The sequence below is a fragment of the Puma concolor genome, chromosome C2 (genome assembly GCF_028749965.1).
Source record: "Puma concolor isolate L17-30 chromosome C2, mPumCon1.1.hap2, whole genome shotgun sequence".
In the NCBI taxonomy this organism is placed as follows: domain Eukaryota; kingdom Metazoa; phylum Chordata; class Mammalia; order Carnivora; family Felidae; genus Puma; species Puma concolor.
The window spans coordinates 157,930,223-157,940,405 of record NC_141675.1 but is presented as its reverse complement, the minus strand read 5'-3'; positions in this window follow the sequence as shown (position 1 = coordinate 157,940,405).

The window sequence follows — 10,183 nt, the reverse complement described above, 5'->3', positions numbered from 1 at the left end:
AGGGTTTAGAGAGCACAGGGGGCCCATGGAGCCACCTACGCTGGTTTGGCCACTGCAGCCGGGAGGCTGGACGACCCCGGGACAGAAGGGCTCTGCTGCTTCCTGTCCCTTTCGGCAATCGATCCTCTGCCGGGATTGACCGTGCCAGTTGATTGCCATTCCAGGCACCGTCGCTGCCCCCTTGCTGCTTCCAGCTCAGTCTGCCGCACTATTTATAGCGGACTATTTAAGAGCCACAAATCACTATTGGAATACTGCCTTTAAATTTCAGGAGACTAAAGGATACAACGGGCTGAAACGTTTGCTAATGGACTTCATGTCTCTGGCGGGTTTGCAATGAAACTGCCTCTTCTCTCTAAAGCGATGAGTGTGCTTTCAAGGCCTCTCCCAAAAATGTACTTTCCTTCAAATAAACCGCTCCGCTGCATTTCCCGAAGGGCGGGCGCGACCCTCCTCCCTGCCAACCGGTGGCCAGGGGAGGCGGGCCGTCCCTCTCACACGGCTCTAGAAGGCTTTCCCGACCTTCCCCTCGGCTCCGACCTCGCTGACTCCGTGCCCACCCGCCGACATCCCCCCCAAGCCTGGAGACCGGCCTCCATTCGGCACCAGCAGGCCGGAACAACCCACAAACATCACGCTGCCCACAGCTGCTCTGCGCCCACACGCTTCTCGCCACTTTGCTCGTATTAATGTATCGAATCCTCAAACAACCTGAGGCGGGTGCCGCTGCCGATCCCTGTGCGGCAGGAGGGGAGACCCCCCCAGGCCAGCCCCCCCACCCCCACCCCGCATGAACACGCGGCAAAGCTCCTCAGGGGCCTGGCCGCTCCAGCAGCTCCCCTACTTGGGCCTGAGCTCTGCCTCACCCTTAAGACACTTGTAGGACGGACGCGCCGGGGTCAGTGGAGTCACCACAGACATAAGAACGTCAAACTCGAGTGGTCTCTCCTGGCAGGGATGAGGGAGCTCCTGAGAGGAGCTTCTGAGGACTCCTGACAGGGGAGGGCCAGGAGGCAGCAAGGTGGGAGGAAGCCAGAGTCTGAGTCGGACTGTGGGGGTCCCGACCCCCGGGGGGGCCTTTGGAGAGGTTCACAGGACGGCCCTCGGGGACGCCATCTTGCATGGGCCCAGAGGAGGAGGAGACTCGGGATTTGCCCACCCGCAGGAGGCGGAGGTCGGGCTCGTGCTGGCCAGGAAGGCACGAAAGGAAAAGCCTGAGCTTAGAGGTTGCCCCTGGGGAGCGAGGTGTCCTCCGGGAGGGTGGCCAGCTCATCCTGGAGACGGGAGGGGGAGAGGGACCATGGGGGCACAGGTGGGCAGCCCGCTTCCAAAAGGCCAGTGAGGCAGGGGTGGGGGAGGAAGGCCAGACCAGACACTCACGCACCCCCCCACCCAGGCCCGAGGCCCCAGGGAGCAGGGTGGGCCCCCAGGGGGGCCCCAGGCTGCTCTGCCCCACCCCCCTCCCGTCTTTTGTTCTTGCTACTGGTTTTGGCAAACGGGGCGCCCTCCCCTCTGCCCGAGGCCTGCATTTCCACACAGAAGCCAAGATCCTGTGAGACAGGTCTGGCTTTGAGGAACTCAGCTCTGCTCGTCCTCCCACTGGCGGCCCCCAGCCCTTCCCTGCCCTGCCCCATGACCTGCTATGGGTCAACAACATTAGGAACGGGTGACACGAGGCCAAGGGGCACTGGGTGCCTCCCCATCAGGGTTCTAGGGCTGCCTGCTGGGCAAGTTTCCGTAATCCACAGCCGAGTCATCGTTAAGTGTCCACGGGGCCTGATGGCTGACAAGGCCGCCTGGGGCTGGCTGTGCCTCTCTGGCCCAGGACGGAAGGGCCGGGCGTCGGTGCTGGGGAGCCTCCCTCCCGCCCTCCTCCCTCAGAGGCTGGAGAAAGTGGTCTTTGGAGCCGAGCCTGTGCCCGCAGGCCCGGGGCGGTTCGGCAACCCAGGACGCCGCCTCCGGGCTCTCGTGCAAGGAGGTGCCCTTGGCACGTGCCCCATTTTTACACGGACCTCTGCTTCTCGAACCCAAACCTTTCCAGTGCAGTGGGACGTTCAGACCCTGAGAGCAACGGGAACCTATTGAGGACACCACGCGGGGCTCGCGGTGGCTCCCCACTACCAGCTCTGGGGAGAGCCACTGGACCACAGGAGTGGACAGAAGCGACTCAGCCATGCACGCCATCCGCCTCCTGCCCCCCCCCCCCCATCTCACAGCACGCGTGTCCTCGTGCAGGAGCGCCTCCCCTTTGTGCCTATTTTTTGTAAGCAGGGACGAGAACGCCCTGGAGACTCCAAGGCCCAAAGGCTCTAGAGACGCTCCAGGGACGGCGGCCCCCACGACGGCAGGGATGAGGGAGCCGCTGCCAGATCACGCAGCCCAGGGTGACTCTAGGGAAGAGGAGCAGCGTGGGGAGACCGCGGGAGAGGGACTTCTGGCACCAGGGCCCACAAAGGATGGCACCCATTCCAAGTGACCAGCAGCGACAGGGTGAACCCGGGCCGGCCGGGGCTCAGGAGCCACTCAAGCCGCGTGTCGGGGACACGGCCTTGAGATGCTTTCGGCCTTCGTGATAAAGTCCCTGAGTAATGCAGGAGGCACGGTGGCAGGGGCAGGGCACTGGCACACCCTCCAGGCAGGAGTCTCCTGGCCATGGGGTCTCCGCGGTGAGTCCGTACAGCGCCTCCCACAGGTCTGGCCGGGAATGGAACAGCCCCCCGCCCCCGACGAAAGACCCCCCACACAGACAGGAGAGAGTGAACTTAGTGCGCGGCACGTCAGAGCGCCAGGCCTGGCACCGCGGACGCGATCGCGAGGTGTGGACAGAATCTCATGTGAGGTCGTGAAGAAAAGCAGCAGAGAAAGCACTGAGAACGTCCTGGAAGGAGGTAGGGGTGGCGGTCGGGCAACACGGTGGGCGCACCCAATGCCCCTCGGCTGTGTACTCTCGTCGTTTTCATCAGCTATCGTGCGACTTCTGCCTCAACTGAAAAAGACGACCCATATCGTGCTCGTCTCGGGGGGGCCTGAGGGAGACCCCGAGAGGCTCGGGTGTTTACAGTCCCGACAGCCGGGCCCCAAGATGCCGCGCTGCCCGCCAGAGGGAGGGTGCCTTTGCTCCGGCTTCCTCGCGTTCTCAAGGAGATGCCTGAAGAGCCTCCGTCACCCCAGCTGGACACGCCACCCCGCCGGAGGCCTCAGTCCCTCCCGGCCCGCCCCCGCCCCGCCAGGGCTTCCAGGCCCTTCCGTGGCGGCCGGGCGTGAGTGGGAGCCCTGTCGTGTGGGGCCCCTTTCCAGAACTCTTACACGTCTCACCGGTTTGTGCCGACTCCAGCTGAATGTCAGCTGCCTACCACGCGTCTCCCTGGGGCTTTTGTCTGGGTGCTGGGCTGGAGCCCCGCGTACTACAGGCCCCAGGGGACCAGCAGGCGGCGGCCTCTGCGTCCCCCCCACCACATCCACCCCAACGGGAGCTGGGCGATTTTAGGGCCACCCCCGGGGAAGCCCAGGGCACAGTCGGTGGCTACCGCCCGGGTCTGAGGGACGCCCAGGCCGCACATCCCCCCCTCCCGCTGGGTCACGGTGGCTGCGGGACGTCGTGTCCAACGCGTGCCCCCTGGGAGACGAATCCACCTCACTCAGGCTCCCGAGCAATGGGGGGGGGGGGGGGGGGGGGCAGACGGCACCGCTGAGGGGAGACTCAGGGACGCCAGCAGCTCCCGTGCACGTGAAGGAGGCTCCGCTTCACTCGAAACACAGCAGGCGCCGCGTGGACCTCGCCAAGGCCCGCCCTCATGTCACCAGCACGGTGTCCCAGCAGGGCAGCAGCCCGGTCCACCATCCTGGAGGCTCCGGGGCATCCACACTCTGGGAGGGGACGGGGCAGACGCCGGGCAAGGGGACAGCGAGTGTCACAGTCAGGAGAGAGGGCAGGCCACACTCACCGCGGCAGACCGACCGTGTGCTGCCGTGAGAGGTGGGGCCAACTGGCCACCACCTGCCACCGAGACCGTCGGGCGGGCACACGCAGGGTGGCCGGCCATCCTGCACACACGCGTGCACACTTGCACACGCACACTCATGCCACACAGATACACACACACACATACACACCACACGTGGCTTTTTAAACATATCATCTCCGGGGCGCCTGAGTGGCTCAGTCGGTTAAGCGTCCAACTTCAGCTCGGGTCACGATCTCACGGTTCCTGAGTCCGAGCCCCGCGTCGGGCTCTGTGCTGACCGCTCGGATCCTGGAGCCTAGAGGGCAAACCGTCCAGCTCAGAGCCGGCGGCCAGGCCCCCTCGGCACGCCGCGGCCTCTTCGCACCCGTCAGCAGCCACCAGGCATCAACACCGTCACTCGCCGGGGCCGCCACTCGTCCGTGCTGCTCCGGCCACATCTGCACTTTCCCAGTCTGCTTACTGGAATGACAAGGCCAGTCCCCAGACGGAGGCTGGCAGGGGTCTCCCCACCACCCCGTTCCCTTCTTACAGTTGCTCTGCCGAACCGGGCGGCCTGTCCTGGGGCGGTTCCCCAGACTGAAGGACGCTGCGCCCCCACCGTGTCGGGTGACGTGTCCTTCTGTCCCCGGTGTCTGTGAACCGGTATCAGCTCCACGGGCTCAATCCAGCTCAGACTCTCCTTCTGTCCTCCTCTCCCAGGGGGAGGCCCTCAGAGGCCGGGGGGTGTTCTCCCACCGGAGGCTCATTCACCTGCTGGTTTCCCGGTTCTGGGAGGTGACACCCGCCGGTCTTCGTCCCCTGGACCCACCCAGTCAGGGTCGCACGACGGATTCACTTTTTCTCTACAGAAACTCGCCCTCATCGAGTCCGGACCACCCCTGGCAGGGACGGGTCTGGGAGTATCTGGAAGGGCAGGGTCGGCGTGGGGCTCTCACCCCTCAGCCATTTTCCAAAGAATGAACGGGATCCCCAGCACCGCCCACCGGCCCACAGTCCCGTGCTTCCTCACCGCGTCACGAGACACGCACGCCCGACCACATCGCTCAGCCGCAGCCTGTGTCCCCACGACGCTCCTCACCGCGTGCCGAGTGTCGGCAAGAATCCGCGCAGCGGGACCCCACGCGGCACTAACGCCACACTCCGGGCCAAGCATCCACATGGGACCTGATCACGGGCGTGCGTGACAAGAACGCTGGGGACAGAGCACACGGTGGGGAGCAGCCCATCCGGAGAGGGCTCGCGCTCACGTTTGCCCCGCCTCTTCCCTCCTATCCTGACCTGACGTGGAGCTGGGTCCCGGTGACGTTTCCTCTCCTGCCTCCTTCGCTCCGGGACACAGGGCCACGGGGGCGCTTTAGAACGGGGCAGACCCACCCCCTCTTCTGCCCGGCGCACACGGACGCTGCCCAGTGTTCCCAAATACGACACTGAGCGGAGTCACAGATGGGGGCTCCACCCCGGGAGTCCCCACAGCACAGCCGAGGCGAACCCCCAACGGGTGCGGCCGGCTTCGCGGCCCTTGCGGGCACCCGCACCCAGGCTGACGTCCTGCCGTTGCCAGCCCAAATTCCCTAACGATTTTACGGAGGGGCCCCGCGGATAGGGTGGCCGGTCCTGCCTCTGGGGCCCCCACCCTGTTCCAGACACGGGCACAAAGACACCACCACACGCCTTGAACATTCTCACCGAGGTCGCAGCTCCACTGCACGGCCGGTGACCGGCTGCAGGGAGGGCTAGGGGGACCCTGTCCGGACGGCGGAACCCAACCTCGGGACGGGCCTGGCTCTATGGCCCAGCCGCGCGAGCCCACGACCCCGCTGCCCTGTGCTGCCCTCCTGCCCCCCCTCCACCTTGCGGGGGCAGAGCCATCGGCCACCTGGAGAACCCCAGCCTCAGGCTCAGCGTCCTAGAGCCACATCGATGACTGACGGACCTGCTGCAGGCACGCGTGGGGGCCGTGGGGGGGCCGCAGCTCACAGGGAGAGCAGGGCCCTCCCACGGCATCCGGAACTGGGCAGGGGTGTGGGGGCTCCGGTCCCGACCCAAGCCAGCCTCCGGCAGACCGCAGGACTCCTCAGGGGTCCCAGGGAACGCCAGCCTCCAGAGCCTTCACAGACACATAAAGGCGCCTGTGCGGACCAGAAGGCCTACGTGAGTCCTGGGGCTGGAGCCTCTCAGCGCGGCGCGGACGGACATGAGTCACGCTTCTGCTGGATGCCACCGAGCTCGCCACTCCATCTTGTCAGCTCACCCTGGGACACGGGAAAGACCTTGCTTCCTGCTCCGACACCCCAGGTCCGGGAGACCAGAGTGGACGACCTGCATTGCCCTACCCAGCGGCCCCCATTTGCCGGGTCGCAGCCCTAGAAGCTCTTGGGGGGGGGGCCAGCAACACAGAGCCTCTCAGCGGCGGCGGGCACGGCGAGGGCAGCCCCAGTGCCACCACCTGGTTAAAGGACACCAGTCACGCAGGGATGGGCAAGAAAAGGGAACTGACCGGTGGTGAGCTCCCCTGAGGCAACACCACTTCCAGAAGCCCCAGAGGCGAGGGCCAGTGAGCCCCTCTCCCGTTTAAGCCGGCCTGAGTCTGAGTTCAGTTAGTGAAGGTCCCAAATCAAAACACCCCCACTTTTGAAACTCAAGCACGTCATCGATTCACATGAAGGCAGAACTTACTACGATAATTAGAAGCTGGAAAGAAAGCAGTGACCGTCTGGACGTGTGGCTGGGCAGCAAGGGAATGGCTGCCTCGCCTCCCCTCCCAGAAGCCCCCGCACACGACACAAACTCAGGGAGCCCCAAAGCCCAGGGCCCGACCCGTCCAACTCTGAAACAGCTTCGTGCCAGGGAAGGATCTGGGAGAGAGGGTTCAGGGTCAGCGTGAACGAGGCACCGCTTAGGCACAAAGCAGAGGCTCCGACGGGAGATGTCAGAGCGGGGCTGATCGGGGCACTGGGAGCTGAGAGTCGTGGGGCCTGGCCCGGTGGGCAGGGCGCCCCGGGAAGGGAAGAAGGGAGCTGCGGTTGTGCAGGGACCAGGCCTCCAGAGAGACAAGGGGCGATGGGATAGGGACCATGACTTCTCCACGTCCGGGAGACCCAGAGCCTTCAGGGAAATGGGATGTTCTGTTCTCCAACAGGAGGGCTGTCAGGAGCGTCCCCAACCAGGCTCCGGGGCAAGGCCGAGGCCACTCAAGCGCCATGAAGGAAACGGGGCCCTGGGGTGTGCCGGAGGGGTCACCCGACAGGTCAGGAGCCCACGGGGCGGGTGAGGACAGGACGGCGCCGGTGCCCGGGGAGCACAGCAGCCCCGCCGCGGGCCCCTGGGAGTGGCCTGGCCCTCTAGCCTGGGAGACAGGATCCGGTCCCCAGAAAGCTGAGCTCAAAGTCCGTAACGGGAAAGGAGCCAGCCCAGAAGCTGACCCACCGTGCCACAGGAGGGGACGGGGCCAGCCACGGGCCCTCAGTCACATGCTCGTCCCCCCCCCCCCCCCAACACAGGCCCGGGCCCCGCTGGTCACGAGCCCTCACCGCTTCCTGACAGGCTGGTGCCCTCAAGCCTGGTCAACCCTGTCCCTGGCCTCAGGGTGCTCCCGGGGGAAGGGGGGGGAAGGGGCGTGCAGGGTGCGAGTATACAGGGAAACACCTACGGTGAGGCAGGGAGCCAGGCTGCGGATTGAGGTGGGGTGACGAGGTGAACCAGAACGCCACCCCCGCCCCCGCCACGTTGCCCAGCCCCACAACCCCCGGACCCTGGCCGGGTAAATGAGCAGCACTGCCAAGCGAGGCAGAGCACTTTGGACGTCCAGGGAGCTTGGGGCCAATCTCTGGTTCCGTCAATCGTAACGGCCCCACCCCCACACTTCAGTGTTTCTAACCCTTTCACTCTTTGGCAAACCTCCCAGAGCAGGGAATTTTCCAAGGGCAGGAAAGGGACAGGGCCAAGCTCTGAAGTGTGAGGCTCAGGAGGAAGAAAGCCTGGACACAGGGACTGTGGCGGCAGGATTCTGTCAGCCCTGAGAGGCCCGCCCCCGGCCCCAGCGTGGGTGGGCCTGTCCTAATCAGGTCAGCGGGAACGCAGAGGAGTGGCCGGAGGCCTCCGAGGTGAGTCTGTCCTGCTGGCCCGGGAGCTGCGGACGGCCTCAGAGGCTCGGACTGATCCGGGCAGACAGCCAGCAAGAAAACCAGGACCTCGGACCTCCAGCCGCAAAGACCTGAATTCTGCCAACAACCGGTGAGCTGGAAATGGGACCCTGAGCCTCTCATGTCACGGCAGCCCCGCTCCAACCTCACCTTCGGCCTGAGACCCCGAGCAGGAGCCTGCCAGGCCTCACGCTGGCCCCCGACCTCAGCACGGTCTCCAGCCCCTGCGTCTGCAGTGAATTGCTGGCCACCACCGGTACATCACACGGGACTGCGTGAACATTCAGGGAGAAAAAGAGAGAGAAGAGGGGAGGGGAGAAACAAGAGGGTGACCGCAGAGGGGGGCGGCGAGCCGGGCTGCCGGGGGCACGGGACGGCCGAGGGTCCAGGGTCCCGCCAGGGAGCACCAACGTCTGTGGACGACCCAACGTCATGAGTCAGAATTCCAAAGGGAGGCGCGGGAACGAGGGTGAGACGTGTGCCGACGGGTATCTGCCGCGCCCAGGGGCCAGGCCGCGTGGCAGACCCAGAAGCGGCACTGCCACCCGGGGCCCCCGGCTCCGCTGGCCGCGGGTCGCTGAGCCCGCACGTGCCTCTCCTCCCATCTCCGCGCGGCCCGGCCGGCACACCACCACCAGGCGCGCAGATGAGCGCCCGGGAAGGCCATGGCAACGCACTGGCAAGCCCTGAGGTCAGGGTCGACACCCGCCCCGGCCTGGGAAAGGGCTAATGTCTGTCTGCCTGGGACTCCAACCACACTCTAGGGTTTCCAGAAACGCGGCGCTGGCGGCAGCAGGGACACCCCCAAGGAGCCCTCAGAGACCACCGACCCCACCCCACGTGCGGACGAGGTCACGGAGGCTACAGCGGTTAGGGACCCACGCGAGGAGGGACCAGACGCCTCTCGGTCTGCCGACCTCAGAGGGGCACCCGCCACGTGGGCCCAAGCACCCGCCGCCCCCCACCCCCTAAACCTGCCTCCCACTGGCCCTCAGGGCCACACTCCTCTGCCTGTACTCTCCAACCCCACGAATCCAGAGGCTTCCAAGAGGTGGGCAGAGCTGCAGGCCCTGGGGCCACAAGCCCGCTGCCAAGTGTGTGGGGCTGCCTGCCCGCCCTCACATACGCCTTCAAGGTCTGTAGCGCCAGCCAAGAGGGCCCCGGGCAGCTTCCTCCCGGGGCGTATTTCCCAACCATGGGTAGCGAGGAGTCTGAAGGGTCCAGAACAGGGACGAGCGTGCGGTATGGTGGCCTGGAGCTCTGCCAGCTGCTCTGGGCCAACCCCTGGAAGGAGAGGTCTGGGCTCCTGAGGCCCCTCAGAAAGGAAGCCCCCGTGTCGGCCTCACCGGTGGGGCCGGCCACGCTGGGGTAAGATGCCCTCTGAGCCAGCTACATGGACACCAGCCACCTAAGAGCAGAGCCAGGACCTCAGGGCCTGTGTCCATCCTGGGGCCTGGAGGACAAGGTGGGCTGCTGGGCCGACCGGGAAGAGCGAGGGCCCATGCAGCCCATCCCCATCAGACAGACCCAGGGTTCAGCCCACCCACCCAGGGCACGGGGGCGAGCGCCAGGAGGCCCGTGACTGCAGGGAACCATCCCTGAGAGGCACCTTCAGGGCTCCATTCAAAGAAAAGAACAAGTTGGGGGCTTTGGCCACTGGCCATAAGGGGAGGTGGGGCAGCACCCCCATGACCTGGCTGGAGGGACTAGGGACTAGACAAGCCCGTCTGAGGGTCACGGGCGCCCCCAGAGGCCAGTGGCGGGACAGCACCCGCTCCCCGTGGCGGGTCCCAAAAAGGATGGGATGGGATGACATGGGGAAGGGGACATCCCCAGCGGCCACCAGAGGGGGCTAGACTACCCTCCCTACACCTCTACCCTGCCCCTCACCCACATCAGGACAGAGAGCTCCATGCAAACAAGGCTACTCCATGGAGGATGCCCGCATGGGGGCCGACACTGGCGGGGTGCGGGGACAGGTTACTTCAGACAGAATTTCCAGTTCTTCTTCACTTAGGGAGGGACGGAGGGAGGGTGTCGGACAGGATAAGGGCAGGTAAATGGATGGAGGGAGAC